Source organism: Acartia tonsa, chromosome 11, assembly GCF_053477335.1.
Source record: "Acartia tonsa isolate MP-2025a chromosome 11, ASM5347733v1, whole genome shotgun sequence".
NCBI lineage: Eukaryota > Metazoa > Arthropoda > Copepoda > Calanoida > Acartiidae > Acartia > Acartia tonsa.
In genome coordinates this window covers 43362469-43380390 of record NC_137270.1, presented here as the reverse complement: position 1 = coordinate 43380390, position 17922 = coordinate 43362469, and the positions used below count along the sequence as shown (strand labels likewise).

The following is a 17922-nucleotide window of genomic DNA, read 5'->3' as shown; positions in this document are numbered from 1 at the left end:
GTCCGTACCGCTATTCAGTATTACATTTATTTTGTCCGTCGGTTTTAGTCAATCATGCTACATAAAATACGTGAAAAAGGTTACGTAATTGACAGTATTACCATCCATGTTTTTTAAGTGCTTCGCTACTTATGGATGTTGTCATCCTTAATTTTTACTCTTTCTCTCTTCAGTACAATAAAAGCATATTGAAGGAATGGATGTAGAATGTGAGTGGATATTATGAAGAGGGAAAAATTGTCGTCAGTTTAGCTAATATGGAAATCGTTTATTGGTCAGTCCGTTCATCCAGTAGGAGGGGAGGTAATGGGGTAGAGGTGCTGGAAGAGGGAAATAGTTATTTGAGCCCGTTGCAAGTGTAATATTTTTCGGAGAACATGAAAATCTAGTGTAATATCCAAGTAATAATAAATCCATTATCGGAGGATGCGTATTGTGTGTATATTTTCAGGGATGGAGGAACAATGGGGGATAAATAAATCCTACCCCTCGAATATGATTTTCTGACTTTTGAGGAAAATATCTTGGGGGAAGAATGGGTTGTAGAATAATTTACCCGTCAATGTTCTTGTATCTTCCTATTATTGTTTATTTTCTTATGACGAAATCATACTTTAATATTTGATAAAGTAATGTATATTTTTCTTTTTTACAAAAATATTTGAATCAAAAAGTATCCTTATATAAAAGTGTGTAAATACAATAACTATGCGTGTGTGTGTGTCACATAAAATCTTTTGCCGGCTCGACCGATATGGTTCTCCTTTGCAATGAAGCTTCTTATAGGTCTAGGAAAGGTCTATATCTATTTTGTTGGAGGTTACCATCACCCTCTTTAAAGAAATCGCCCAGAAATATAAAGGGATAAGACAATGGCAGATACAAGAAACTCTAGATTACGCCTTCTGTAGATTAAAATTAGTAGTTGAAACGTTTAAACACTACTAATATAAAACTAAGCAATACAAATTCGATGAAAGTACCCACAGCCAACGAATACGATAAAAGGGTACGATTTACAGTCAACTGTTTCATTTCTGTCTCTCTGTCTTTTAGAAAATAGGAATTAAAATTTATTGTTTATCATTTTTTATTTCAGGTTAGAATAATTGGAGAATCAGAAATGAAAACCATTTACAACAAAAGTGAGCTTTCAACATAATAGAGAGACATTAATAAAGTGATCAAACAAAATAACAGAGTGACAATTAGAGTTATATCAAAAGTGATGGATGAATATAAACTTTGAAAGTGATTAATTTTAAAATGGATGGATAATAGAAAACAACAGCTAAAAGTAAGTTTTATCATTTTAAGTAGAAGCAGTGCAGCTTATAGTGTCTAATAACAAATGAAGTCTCACAATACAAATGACCAATGATAGGTCAGTACACATTGAAATTGACAAATGGTAAAATGTATAATGGCCTTTCATTGGTCATTTGCATTGTGTGACGTCATTTTTTATTAGGCACTATAAGCTGCTTCTTTTAAGTTGTATGGCGTAGATGCTTTATAATGATGCCCCCCAAGAAAATAGCTTAAAACCACCACAGGACCAATAGGTATATACCATAAGGAAAAAGGATAAGAGAATGAATACTCACCCCTTTTCATGGTAAAATACTACTTCCCCATCCCTAAATTTAGAAGCAGACGAAAATCAAAAGCCGCCCAGGGCTTTTTGTAAGTCAATCATAAATAATAATGTGAATAAAAAGAAAAGCGATATTTAGCAAACAGCCGTGGGCGGTCAGAATCAGCTGATTGTTCATTATGAAAAAAATTTCCCCCTTTTTAGAAATAGAAGGATTCATCTTTCATGAACAAATTTTTTTAAATAAAAACAAATTCTATGTAATTTTTGGGTATAGTCCTTTCCACGACATCCCTCCATAAGGAGCGATTCTTCGTATTTTTCACAGTAGCTTTTCTCCTATTTCTAGCCCCTGCGGGGGGCTCTAACCCTGCGGGGCCAATTACCTAACCCTGTGGGGCAATCACCTAACACAATATAACCTAACCTAACCTAAAATAACCTATAAAAAGCCATTTAAAAATACGAAGAATCGCTCCTTATGGAGGGATGTCGTGGAAAGGACTATACCCTAATTTTTAATTAAAACATTAAAACGAAAATATCTAATCTAATATTCTTGCCCTAAATATGGAAATAGTAAAAAGTAAAAAAATATTTTTTTAATAATTTTTAATCCTCCCATTTGAAAAGTAGTGGAATAGCAATAAATTTTAGCGCGGCAACAGCGCTGAGTAGGCCTCTAGGCCCACTGCCTATTTTCGTCTTCTAGTTGCTTCGATTCCTCTCTTTTATTTTTTTCTCTATGGTATATACTAATGAGAAATCGGCCCTAGCAAAGAAAAATACTCCCTCTCCCCCAATCGTCTATGTTTATTTTTATGTTGGAACAGTTTTTACTCAAATAAATACATCTAAAATTAATATAGTTGTCAAAAGCAAATATATTTGTATACTTTTTGTAAAGAAATATTTAGGTACTTACAATATATATATGGATAATCAGGGATCTAAAGGGATAAGACAATGGCCGAGAAATCGATGTACATCCCCAATTATGATACACAAATTTACCCCTTCTATATATTACAATTATTGGTTGAATTGTATGGACACGCAACTTTATGAATCAACCAATAAAAATTAAATAAAAGTCCCCAAAGTTGTTAAGTCAATGAATAAGAAAATGTTATTATAAAACTTTGGGGACTAGAGTAATAAACAGCTCAATGTCCCCTTTCTCTCTGAAGAATAATACATAATATATTCATATGTGTATGTCAATCATAAAAGCACATTATATTGTACGAAGAAACAAGTAATATTTCAACCAAAAGTAGCAAAATTTCAAAGTTATATTTTTTTTTCTTCAGTGATGATAAGATAATGGACGGTAATATGATGTACACCTCCAATTATTATTAACAAAATTACCCTTGTCATATTATTAGTAGAAAAGATTGAACACACACAGCTACATCTAACAACACTATGTAAAATAATTCCCATTAATTCTTTAGCCAACAAATGAAAAAAACATAAAAATTATTAAACTTTAGGAACAAGATCTATTTTACACAAAAGTACACGTCCACAATATAAGTTATGAACGGCTAAACAGAAAAATAGAACATACAAAGTGAATTATAGAGTAGAAAGAGTTTTAAAATAGTGTGACATTAGCGGATGGAAAGACAGACTAACAGAAAAGTTGATTACAGAGGGGAATCTTATTTTTCACAATTATATCTTATATCCCATTCTCCCTAAACAATAAAGGATAAGCGAACAAACGTACGTACGTTTCCTAGTTATAGAGTAGCTTCGCTACGACAAAGTATGGCAAAACAATAGTATAAGTATAAAAGGTGTATCATACCGTAAAATATGTTTTACCATTAAACAATGTCTAAAAAGAATAGAAGGAAAAAGTGTAACTTTTCTTGGAGAAAAGGAAAAAAATCATAGAGCAAATATGATTTATGATAATTTTGTTCGTAAATAGCGGAGCAGCAACAATTATAAAGTATTGTCCATATTGGAGTTACGGCACGTCGGACTGTCGCACTAATTCCCTTTCGTGACAACGCCTCTTAAGTGGCGTTTCGTCCTATTTTCACAGGTTATTTTAGGTTAAGTAAGGTTGGGTGATTTCCCTGCAAGATTAGGCAATCGGCCTCGCAGGGTTAGAGCCCCCAGCAAGGGCTAGAAATATGAGAAAAGCTACTGTGAAAATACGATGAAATGCCCCTTAAGAGGCGTTGTCACTAAAGGGACTATATCCAGTAAAAGAATAGCTTCCCTAAAAAATGTCTTTTCTTGTTTTGTAACATATAAGCTCACGAATCTTTAGGGATAAGACAATGTACGATAAATGTAAATAATACATTACAATGATAATAAATAAAATCACCTATGCCGTACATTAAACTTATTGGATGAAAAGTTTAGACACTACTTGTTTGAACCAACCAATCAATCCTATTATATAAAGTAGTAAGCGTTTTTGTCTGTTCCGAAGGATCTCGCTAACCGCTGAACCGATATTGTTCTCCTTTACATTGAGGCTTCTTATAGGCCCTGGGAAGGTTTTAAACTATTTTTGAAGAGGGTTTCTTCATCCCCTCCCCCCAAAAAATATGTTTTTTTACTTCTTTGAAACTCAAATTTAAAATGGGATGAGGTCGACTTTTCCTCCTCCTACCAGTGCCCCTAGAGGATTCTAGGGGTGTAGCCGCTAGTATTTAATAAAAGTGTCAAAAGTTTTAAGCCAGCAAATGTGATTTTATAAAACTTTCGGTACTAATTTCCAGTCCAATGTCCCCTCTCTCCCTGAAAAAAAACTACATATTGAAAGCTCCATATGTGTATAAAACTAATAATATATTTCAAATTTGAACAATCATTTTAATTTTAATTTGTGGTTGTGAGTTATAGCTGAGTTTTGCATTTAAACAGTAATTTGCAGTAAAGTGAAGCTTCTATATAATATTTTTGTACACCGATGGTCTGGCATTATCTTAATCCTAATATTTGAAGTATTAGTGGTTGTGTTGTTATTTTATACTATTTTCTTCGTCTACCTAAAACTATGGATACTTTTAATGAATTTTGATTGGTTAGTTTCAAACTAGCTGTGGCCTAACTTTTGAACCAATAAGCATAATCTACAAAAGGGTAATTTGCATTGTCTTATCCCCTAAGATGCCTAAGGGTTTGTTGATTGCTTTTCAATTTTCAAAGAAAAAATTCTTCAAAAAATGAAGAAACTATTCTTCATGAGTTGCTTTATGTTACTTTTCCCCCTTTAATCAAACTTAAAATATTGTGGCGCTATAAAGAGTGTTGTCATCCTTGTTGTCTAACACAAGCAATAAATAATATGCAGTGCAAAAAATATTGAAATGTAAAAATGAAAGTTCATTCTAATCATCTCTATGGTTTTGGTTAAAAATTAAACCATACCACAAGGAATAAAAAAACTATTATATTTCCTCTTGTGTTAACCATCTAAAATATTTCAATGACTAAAAGAAAGTATTCTTGAAACTAGTACAGAAGACAAAACTGACCTAAAGATTCTACTGAATAATGAGCAACACTGTATTTCTCACTTTGTCCGTCCGCACATTTCCCTTGTAATTACTAAAAGTCAGGTTTGTTGTCTGTATAATAAGCCTATATTCTAATGTTTGATGTTCTATTACCACTAATATATTTTAAAAGAATGAATCAAAATGTGAGAAATATAAAGTTATTAAATTTACAAATGAAATGAATTCCTGCGGCTTTATTCTTAGTTTAGTTACAATCCATTCTCATGCGAGGGTGGGGAGGATTTCGGAAATCTTAAAGAGTAGCGTGCTTAAAAAATGGCTCAACAAGGATGAAACATAATTTAGTTGTGTGTTTATTTTTGGGCTTAACTTAGTTTAAATAAGACTGGGAAATCTCAAAATCAGCATATGCTAAATGGGAAAAATAAGGATTATCTCAAAAACTAAATCCATTAAATTTTCCAAACAAAAGAGGCCAGGAATTTGAGTAAGTCTAAAATTCTGCAAAATTGTTGATAAATTGTACTTATATTTTTAAAGAAAATCAACTTAAACACTTCTGGATTGATTTGAGATGTTAAAAAAGGAGTCAACATAAATTTTCAATGGTCAAATTTAATTAGCTGACATAATTTTTGGTTTGTGATTACAATTTGTTTTAATATTTGTATTCAATTCTATGCGTTACTGTGAAATTTGTTCATATTATAATTCATATTCATAATTCACATAATGCTATCTTGAATACCATAATATGTTGACACAATAATGTCCCAAAAGTTAAACAGTGGCGATTTGAATATCTTTTGACAAAAAAGACCCATGCTGTAAAGGAGCTGTAACACCAAAACTCAATTAATTTTAGTTAAAATTACTCAACAAATTTTACTTATAAATTTTATCTAAAATTACATAAAATTTGATTATGAATTTAATTAAAATGCTGGTTTGTAGCTAAGTGGACACTTAATATGTAAAATTTAGAGACTAGCACATTCATGGGCGTGTGATAGAGGGGGGGGGGGTAGGGAATTGTCAACACCTAACTTACCTACAACAATGATATAAAATTTTAGTTTTTATTTTATTATTCATTTTTACAGTTACACATCTTCTCTTTTTCTATTCATATTTATCATCTCAAACAATCTGTTGTATGAAACATCCTTTTAAAATGATATTGTTATATAATTTTATAAAATACCTTATTCCATAATCATAATTTTTAAGTCTAGCATAATTGAAATTTGACAGGTATTAATTGTTTTGGAGTTGCATTATACCATCTTTTGCAATTTTTAAGTTTATCATAATCGAAATATGTCTAGTATCAATTGTTACGCTGTTGCCTTTTATCATAATCACAATATTTAAGTTTATCATCATTGAAATATGTCTGTTGTTAGTTGTTGCGATGTTGCCTTTTTTCATAATTGCAATTTTAAGTTCATAATAATTGAAATCTGTCTGCTAATAATTGTTATGATATTGTCTTATTCCATCATCACAATTTTTAAGTTTATCATAATTGAAACTTGTCTAGTATTAATTGTTATTATGTTTCCCAATTCCATAATCAAAATTTTTAAGTTTATCATTGAAATATGTCTGTTATTAGTTGTTATAATGTTGCCTTATATCATAATCACAATTTTTAAGTAGGTCATAATTGAAATTTGTCTGTTATCCATTTTTATCTTGCTGCCATATTCCATAATCATAATTTTTAAGTTTATCATATTTGCTTTCTGTCTGGTATTGATTGTTTTAGTGTTGCTTTATTCAAATCTTCTGTTATGATTTGTTATGGTGTTGCGTTATTCCATAATCGCAATTTTTAAGTTTATGATAATTGAAATCTGTCTGGTATTAATTGTTATCATTAAACACAGACAGGCTAATACAAAGTTTACAAAACAAAATACAATATATTCTTTTTCTTCACGTCTCTAAAACAGAATAAAACTGGTTCTCATTCACGAGATGATTTAATCTTACATTTTTATTTTACAAATATAGTGTCTCTTCTATTTAACGATCTCTCTCTTTAATTCTTTTTCCCTCTTGTTTTCTCTCTCTCTCTCTCTCTCTCTCTCTCTCTCTCTCTCTCTCTTTCTCTCTCTTTCTCTCTCTTTCTCTCTCTCTCTCACTCTCTCTCTCTCTCTCTCTCTCTCTCTCTCCCACTCTTTCACTTATTTTTTTCTGTCTCTTTCTCCAATTCTATCTATCTACATATCTATCCATCTCTTTCTCTCACTCTCTCTCTCATTTTATCAGCTTTGTATGTTCCAAAAATAACTATTTCTGCAAAATGACATAATCCCGATTTCCCCTTAATGATGCGATCATAAACGTTATGATTATTGTAATAAATGAAAATAATCAGACTATGATATGTCCTATACAACTATTAATATCCAGGGAGTAGGGATAGTTATGTTTATTATAATATATTAAAATAATCAGACTATGATATGTCCTATACAACTATTAATATCCAGGGAGTAGGGATAGTTATGTTTATTATAATATATTAAAACAAGCAAAAAGGAGATCCATATCAGTCCAGTGGTTAGCAAGTTCCTTCGGAAAAGGTAGACACATAGACATCCTGTTACTTTAATATCAGGCTAATAAGATAGTTTCCAGGGAGTAGGGAAAGTTATGATAGTTTATACATTTAGTTTGTCATTAATTGTTCCATGTTCTTGGCTAATCATAAAAATATCCCCAAATATTGATGATATGTGATAATGGATTTATTATTACTTGGATATTACACCAGATTTTCTTGTTCTCTGATAAAGTAAAACTTTTAGCGGGCTAAGATAACAATACCCCCCCCCCATCCTTTACCCATCCCCTTCCATACTGCTAGATGAACGAAATGATCAATAAGTGAGTTCCCATGTTAGCAACCTAAGTTGACGACAATTTTTCCACTGTCATAATATCCACGTATTCTACATCCATTTATGCAATACTTTATCTGTAACCTAGAGTCAGTCCATTTGCTTGGCTCAGATTATCCCCAAAAATATTTATATATATATTTTCTATTTTTTATTGAAATGCTTTTCTATTATTAAGGTTAGTTCGTACGTCTGTTCGTAAATTTAGACCATGTTTCGATTTCGAATTTGTCTTGATGATTCTTGTTAAAGTTAAGTACAATTTAACATCGTAGCAGCAACTAATAATTATTACTAGAAAGTCTGTATGTTCATTTTTACCCTAGGTTAGATAATATTGACTACAGGGTTAGGTCACGATGCTGTTAAGGCACCCCACAGGCTAATGATTAACCAAAATTTTAACTAAAATTACTTAATTTAATAAAATAATAAGAATATATTTTTTCTAAATATGCTACTTAAGTCCTTAATCCTTTTTTTTCTTATTTTAATTGGATTAAATGTAAAAAAAATTATTATGTGAAAAGATATAAAAATTACTTCTAAAAACATATTTTTATTTTTTTAATAAGATGACAACATCAAATAACGCGAGACGAAGTCTAAACGAAACGCACCAATATTATACAATTGCTAAATAAAAGATATTTACATACTTACTTACATTTTAAGACTTTCTTATTGAGACGCTTCGCGTATGACATTATCCCGAATCTTTATGTAAATCCCCCAAAAATCTAATGAATTGGTTATCATCTAATTATTTCATATATAATAAAAATGTTTTTAAAAATGTAAACAATCCTATAAAAAAAAAAAATTTTCTGGTAATGATCAAAATTATACATAGATGAAACAGGAATCAACATGCAAAGTTAGAAATGATAGCAAAATTATAACATGCATGAAGAACTGACCTTAATTTTAGAAAAGCTTTGCTTTGTAAAAAATATATAATATATTGTAACAGCTCGATAATAAAGAAACAATCATAAGAAAATATGCTTTTTCCCAATAATAAATACTATGTATTATTAGGGAGGGAGGGGACATTGGGCTGTTTATAAAACTAGTCTCCAAAGTCTATTAAACTAGTCCCCAAAGTCTTATAATAACATTTTCTTATCCGTTGGTTTAACAACCTTGGGGACTTTTATTCAATTTTGATTGGTTGGTTTATTTAGTTGAGTGTCCAAACGTTTCAACCACTATTTGTAATCTAGATAAGAGGTAATATTGTGTATCATCATTGGAGGTGTATATAAATTTATCGACCATTGTCTTATCCCTTTAGATCCCTGTTGTATTATAGATTTCCATACTGGATGTATAAAAAAGAAAATAAAAATGTTTAATATTATTTTTTTCTCTCGCTTATTTGATCTTATTCTTTTTGGCGTTGTCTTTATATATTATTCCTTTAATACCAAACAAATATTTTTAAAAGCGAGGCTTTTCTATTATTAGGGTTGGTCCTTAAAAGTAATATAGCTCTTTTTGTTAATTTAAATGTGTTAGAATTGTCCTATCGATTCCAAACTTTGCATGGTGATTCCTGTAGTAGTAAGGTACGATTTAGAAAGCTTAGCAACTCTACCAGAATGTCCGTACGTCCATTTTAACATGTGGATTTTTAACTTTTTAACAACAAATAATTATGTGATTAAATCATCCGATTGATCTGATTTTTGGAATACTGATTCCCAGGACAACAAAGTAAAATGTTATAAGCGAAGCATCTCTATAATGAATATAACAAATTTACTTACAATTTCGAACAACTTTTATACATTTATATTCTGATTTTTCAGTTCTTACACTCTACAAATGTTAATGTTCGTTTGTCCTACCGTTTGAGAGCCTCGCTTTTATGAATGTTGGCATCCTTGTTTTACCTAAGATTTAAAAGAATCTAACCTCTATAGAACTCAGGTAACATTGAAAAGCATCATTAATTTGAAAAAAGTAGCATAATATTTCTTCTTTTAAGAATAAATATAAATGTAACCAGTATAATACATAACCACCAAGGATAGGAGGATGGATAATATTAGTTATTTATCGCATCGTATTATAGACAGCTTTCCGTGGAAATTAAAATGAAAGATACAAACCAGTTTTGTTATCCCCAAGGGTAGAAGGCCCGTGCTAACAAAACTGTTATTGATTTTCTGATTTTTATTTTATTATTCGTGGAAAATTGTCTGTAATACAATGCTATACATGATTTTTCAGTATGGCTGAGAACCAGTTCTAATATTAATCGGTTAAATAGCCACAAAGATACTTAATATTAATTAATATATGTTTTTGAGATTTATTTGTCATCATTATCCCCTGCCTCCCTGACAGATATAGAGCATATACAAGGATAAATGATAGAAATACTTAATATAAATTGCTCTCCTTCCCACACACACACACACACACACACACACATACAGACATACACACACATACACATACACACACACTCACATACACACACACACACTCACACACACACACACACACATACACATACACACATACACATACACATACACACACACACATACACACACACACTCACACACATACACACACACTCATACACACACATACACATACACACACACACATACACACACACACTCACACACATACACATACTCACACACACATACACACACACACTCACACACATACACACACACACTCACACACATACACATACACACACACACACATGCACACACACACATGCACACACACACAAACACATATAGCATAGCATTTTCCTAACCAAGAAATGTTTTTTTTTCTTTAAATTTTTTTCTCTTAGAGAAAATTTAGTTGAAAATGTCTTAATAAAGAAACAACTTTATCTTAATGTTTTACTTTATTAAGTTTATTTTCTTTTTTCTTAGAAATGTTTAATTGTTTGGGCGAGCCATTCTTTAGACTTTTACAAATAAGGATACAATACAAGTCTGGTAATTATTGGTTGAAAAGTCTGAACTCTACAGGTTTGTGCAACCCAATCAAAATTTATAAAACAAAGTACTAAGGGATCTCAAGAGATGAAAACAACGAGCAATGAATTAATAAACACTCTTAATGACATTAAACATAAGTACCCCTGCTATAGATTAAAGTTATTGGTAGATAAGAATAAAAAAATGTTAAGCAAACCAATGAGAGAACTGTTTTTTTTCTTTATCGCTGTTTAATCAAATAAATAAAAACATTATAGAATTAAAGGTTAAAATGTATTTTCTATAATTCCAATATCTTAACCTTTACATTAACTGTACTTATAAATACTTTATTAACATGGAATATTTTATAGAATGTACACTGATGATTTTTTTCATTAGAAAAACAACTTTGTAAGAAAGATAAAAGTTATATTTAGAATGATCATGCTGTTTGTGAGATCTTTAAAGACAAATACACACATGCAACTTACTATTTAAAGGCAGGGAGAAAGGGAGGGGACATTGGTCTGTTAATTACACTAGTCCCCAAAGTCTTAATATAACGTTTTCTTATTCGTTTTCGTAACAACCCTGGGGACTTTTATTGAATTTTGAATGGTTGGTTCATTTAGTTGAGTGTCCAAACGTTTCAACCTCTAATAGTAATCAACAGAAGGGGTAATTTTGTGTTTCTTCATCGGGGATGTACATTAATTTATCGGACTATGTCTTATCCTTTTAGATCCCTTACTTAAAGGCTAAATAGCCTGTTCTATGTAAGTTTTAAATAGCTACCTGCCAAATGATGTAAATTCTAATCTATGTGTATGATATATTGGTATTCCATGGTCAAAACTTCAAGTACAACTTTAGGTGGAAAGAAGAAAATATATTTTCAAACAAAATTGATGGTAATTTCCCCCCAGTCAGCTATTGAACCACCGGTAGCCAATGGTTGAGAGGATTGCTATAGTAGTTAATTTAGTCTAGTTTGAATCATCCTATTGATTTCAAACCTTGCAAAAGATTCCTTAACAATTAGGTATATTAGTCATTACCAGACAGTTCTTTAGGGTCAATTTGAAATCCTTTTTGTACCTATATTGGTATTACCCTTTTGGAAACAGGCTTCGCAGAGTTGGAGGATGTTAAATACATAGAAATAGTAGGGAATGGGGGGGGGGGGGGGGTCAATTTGGCGATTTAAGGAAATTGTAAAATTGATGTTTGTAAGTAGAGAGAAGATGGATAAAGTTTTTTTTAGCTTTCTTTGCATGGTGCCACAAAAACATATTTAGCCACCAGCCGTTTGGGAAGCAGCTTATAGTGTCTAATAAAATGACGTCATACAATAAAAAGACCAATGATAGGTCAATATACATTAAAATTGACCATTTGAATGTATACTGGCATATCATTGGTCATTTGTATTGTATCACGTAATTAGAATAAAAATCACCTCCAAACACCCCTTTTACCCAATCTCCTCCTCGCCTACATGATGAACGAACTGACCAATAAGTGATGTCCATATTAGCAAACTAAATTGACGATAATCTTTCCTCCATCATAATATATAATATAATATATATATTATACTGGCATTCTAAGCATAATTTACAATATTTAAAATAATATTAATAATATATTGTAAATATGAGTATTATGTTTTTCCCAATTTATTTTTCAAAGTTAAAGTACCTCTTAACTAAACTTTTTGACTCACACAAAAACAAACTCACACATACACACGAACACACACACACACCTCTACAGACTAATACATAAACATCTACAGGTTTAAGTTTTCTCACCCTATCTATGTATTATATAGCCTTTTTATTTTCCCTCTTCTTTTTAAATTTATTGTTTTTATCTTTTTTTCATACACTTGTTTTCAAAGTTTAGAGGATTTTACTAAAAATATTTGAAAGATTTTTTAAATTTCAATAATTTTTTAACCATAACAATTGAGTTCATAAGTAGTTTAGTAATAACCTTATGACAAAAGTTTACATAAAGAAAAAAAATTCAATTCATAAAGAATTTGTTTTTTATGAAATATGATTAGTTTTAAAGACATTTAAAAAAACTTTGTGCCAACCAATTAACTTTCAAAAAGTACCTTATATTTTACTTTTAAATTTATGTATTTTCGACTTAAGAATCGTGTTTGACATGTAGTAAATATAATTATCTACAGACACACTACTTAATATAATACTAGCGTCTACGCTCCTAGAGGCCTCCTAGTGCACTTGTTATGAAGGATAAAACTCGACCCCTCTATCTTATTTTATTTTCTAAAAGAATAAAAGTAAAAATTCCTCCCCCCCAAAAAAGAAAAAAATTTTATATGTAAAAAAGAATCCTCTTTTTTCGTTGTTTGAAAATTTTAAAACTTAGTTTCACTTCAAAGAGAAAACAATATTACAAAATTTCATTTTTTCACGATATTTTTGTTAAGCAGTTTCTCTACAACTAGGCTCAATCCATATGACCGTCAATTCATTTTAATTTCAGCCCAAACTTTGTCATAACAGAAGACATTAATATTGTATCTTTTTTTTGGCTATGTTAGTGTTTTTATTACTTTTTTATAAATCTTTCCCCAACTATGGGGTCATGAATCTAAAGGGATAAGATAATGGCCAATAAATTGATGCACATTTCCAATGATAATCACAAAATTACCCTTCTTTACATTACAATCAGTGGTTGATACGTTTGGACACTCAACTTAATGAACCAACCATTTAAAATTTAATAAAAGTCTCCGTAGTTATAAAGCTAATGAATAAGTAAACGTTTGTTTAAAACTTTGGGGACTAGTGTAATAAACTGCCCAATGCCCCCTCCCTCCCTCGGTTATAGTATGTACTGAACAAAAATGTAAAAAGAATTTGTTCTTGCAATCATTTTATTGTTTTATCCTGTCTACAAGACACAAAGACACTAAATCAAATTGCAAAAAAAGAATATTTTATTCAAGAAATTTATTTTAGAATCGATAGACATGCATTTATGTTTTAGATAAAAAGGTAAAAGAACGTATTGCTTGTTTGCTAGCGGCTGCTGCTTTTATCCTGCCGAATCTATTTTTACAGAAGGATCTCACTGACTGGTGAACAAAAATAGTTTACAATGTAGCTTCTCATAGGTCCTGGGAAGATTTATAACTCTTTTTTGGAAGGATATCATTACCCTCTAAAGAGAAATCGCTTATGGAAGGAAAAAAAAACTGTGTACTAAAATGGATTAAAGAAAAGTAGAATTGTTAGACATCTGAAATTGAGTTTATGGTGTTGAAGGTTATAAAAATCTTTAGAGCTACAGGGATGTGACAATGGGCAATAAATAATCTTTCCATCAATTTTCATGGGTAAATTCATCCATTTAGTAGCTGACTAATGAGGGAACAACGGGGGTAGTTGATTACTGAATTGCCATTGTTCTCTCCCTTCCTGCGAAATCTGGTGGAATAAAGAAATTATATTCACTGGACTTCAATAAGTAAAAAAGTGTTAGCAAGCAACCATACCATAAGAAAAACTTTACTAAAAAGGAAGTTATAACGATGACAAGAAAACTTGCATACTATGAATAGGTCAAAGGAAGATTTTTGACTTTTTTGGGGGGAGGGTATCTCTACCCCCTAAAAGAACTCGACCCTAGAAAAAAAGACCCCCCCCCCTAAAAAAAAATCATTTTATACTTCTTTGTAAATTAAAATAAAAAATGGAGGGATCAAATTACACGCCGCACCCCCACCCCCTCACCCCCTCCACCTCAAATGCCTAAAGAGGCCTCTAGAGGCATAGCCGCTAGTCCTATTATAGAGTATTAAAATTAATTTGTTTGTCACTGGACTGATAGAGTTCTACACCATAGGCTATTGACGGACATATTAAAGTTGCGCTACTTATAAATTACATGATAAGTTAACTGTATATCTATGCAAATCGAACAGAAGGGTAAGATTACTAAAGGGGTGTAAAGAATATCACCCTACATAGACTTTTGATATTAGTACTCCATTCTAAACTGGGATTTAAAAAGACAATGGCCGATAGATTGCTGTAAATCTTCAATTACCCCATCTGTAGATTACAATAGTTATAGTTTGTACACACAAAATCAATAAAATTCTCTAAAATTGGTGAGAATAAGAAAACATGATCACAAAACTTTGGGGACTAGTGTAATAAATAGCCCAATGTCCCCTTCCTCCCTGATTCTACTACTGTTTGAAATAATTACTAGCTGCTGCGAATCTTTTATACGGAGGGAAGTTAAGTAGCCGAAATTCATACTAAGTCTTAAAAATAAAATTTGTGAAGCCTCCCTAAAATTGAGAACCCAATGAGTTCAGTAAAACATACATAATAATCTTATATCTTTATGTATAGGTTATCTAATTTTTATCCAAGATTTAGTTAGTAGAGAGCGGTATACTTTGTAAACAAAGAAGATGCATACCCTAGATACTATTGAAATAGCTACGCTGTTTAAAAACATATTCTAGTAAAGTATGCGTGAGAAAATCCCAGAAATGCAAAAGATATCGATACCACCTGTCTCTAATAATATTTATGCAGGCTAGCACTGATAGACCATATTCTTAAAACATTATTTTATATTATAATATTTAGGTCATATTCTTTAAATATATAACCTTTTTTAATAATATTTCTAGCAGGATAATACAGATTCTTAAGATTCTGTTATGAAATAATATTGTCAAAAAACAAATATTGGATCTTTTAAAACATACTTTTACACTTCAATATGTATTTCTACATTAGATCAATAAGACCTTTTAAACAATTTCCTCTTAATACTTTATTAAGGATTTGATCTTTTCAATTTTTCTTCTGTAAATTTTTTTATGAAAGCAACAAACTTAGATTATGAGAAAAATGAGAACAATCTAGAATCCGGCCCTGTTTCCACGCAAAGGAATTATATTGAGCTTTCAAGCATATTTCAACTTATATCAGGGAGGAAGGGGTCATTGGATTGTAAATTATACAGGTACCCAAAGTTTTATAAACACATTCTCTTATAAATTGCAATCATTTGTTTATGATGATTGAGGGTGTAACTGTACAACAATAATTGTTAATTGTCTTATCCCTGTAGATCCCTGAATTATATACACAATTTTATTTTTCTTCATGTCTACAATCCGCCTCCATAACTTTCAAGAATGCAGGGATAGGAAAATTGACTTTAAATTATTCTTCCACCTTATTTTTAGTAGCGAAGCTACTCTATAATTCACTATGTCCGTCAGTCCGTCCGTAACGCTATGGGGGAAATGGGATTTACTCAGCTCCTATAAAAGATAGGATTCTGAAATTTTTTGACAACATTCCCATCATTAAGGAGCACAATTAACTATAAAACATCAATGGCGGTCGGACGGCTTTTTAGCAGGTTTTAGGCTATTTTTTAATTTTGCACATTTTCCCTCATATCTTTGGTGTTTATGGTCCGATTTTCAAAATTTTTTCAGTTAAAGATATCAAAATTAAATTTTCCGTCGTTTGGAGAAAACAATAATGACGGTCAGACTGCCTTTTTGCAGGTTTTTGGCTATTTTTATATTTTTTACATTTTCTCCCATATCTTTGGTGTTTATGATCCGATTTTCAAATTTTTTTCAATTATACATATCAAAATCAAATTTCACATAGTTTGAAGAAAACAACTATGACAGTCAGACTGCCCTTTTGCAGGTTTTTGGCTATTTTATATTTGTTACATTTTCCCCCATATCTTTGGTGTTTTAGTCCGATTTTCAAAATTTTTTCAGTAAAAAATTTAAAAATTAAATTTTCCGTCGTTTGGAGAAAACAATAATGACAGTCAGACTGCCTTTTTGCAGGTTTCTGGCTATTTTTATATTTTTTACATTTTCCCACATATCTTTGGTGTTTTTAGTCCGATTTTCAAAATTTTTTCAGTTAAAGATATCAAAATTAAATTTCACGTCGTTTGAAGAAAACAACCATGACGGTCAGTCCAATCCACAAAATTTTGTGCTTTGCTACTTATGGATGTTGTCATCCTTGTTATTTTATGAAAGGGTCATTTTTTGCCTTAATTTCTTTTTTGTGTAACTGTTTGGTCAAATGGCCTTATTAGGTCAAACTGTTCTTTATTATGTACATTTCATTTTTATACATTTGGTCATAGTTAAGAACAGTTTGACTTAAAAAGTGCATTTGACTTAACGGTAACTCACAAATATAGCAGAAAAAATGACCCCTTTCTATGGCAAATAATATTTTGGTTGAGATTATTTTACCATCCATTATCCCTTCCCGTCCTGACTTTGCTAGACATTCATATATTTTGAATATTTATATTTTATTTTTAAATAAACCTGTGTATCAAATTTATGTTATGTATGTTGGAGTGCTGGATAAAAATTGAATATTGCCTTTTTATTTGTCTACAAAAAACACTTGAACTTTTAGTTTAAATTAAGGATATTTAGAACATTGTTTTAAAAATTTTCCCATTCTTTGGCGTCATAAAAATGTAGTTTTTTTGTTGTTGTTTTTCGATTTTATCAGATTTTGAAAAATTAGTACATTCATATACATTATTAAATCACGATTGGTTGGTTAAAACCAGCAATGTCAAAACTTTTTAAACAATAATTCCAATCCATAAAATGGAATAATTTTTAATCTTTTTGCATCAATTTATCGTCCATTGTCTTATCCCTGAAGATCCCTCCATGAAATTCTACAAAATACTTATGCATGTATAAGTGTGCAGGGATCTAAAGGGATAAGACAATGGCCGATATATTGAATACAACCCCAATGATGATTTTGAATATTACCCCATCAATAAATTACAATTAGTGGTTTAAATGTTTGGACGCCCAACTTTATGGACCAACTAATCAAAATTCATTAAAGTCCCCAAAGTTTTTA

The 17922-nt window shown here is 30.8% G+C and overlaps 1 protein-coding gene across 1 annotated transcript in view; it reads left to right on the top strand.

Annotated features, from left to right (window-relative positions):
• The first annotated feature begins 1103 nt into the window (after positions 1 to 1103).
• LOC145332548 (uncharacterized) overlaps positions 1104 to 17922 on the top strand; it is a 186734-nt gene continuing 169915 nt past the window's right edge. Inside the window, exon 1 of the mRNA XM_080177550.1 lies at positions 1104 to 1297. The gene's annotated coding sequence lies outside the window, so the exon portion shown is untranslated. The remainder of the gene's footprint in view (positions 1298 to 17922) is intronic.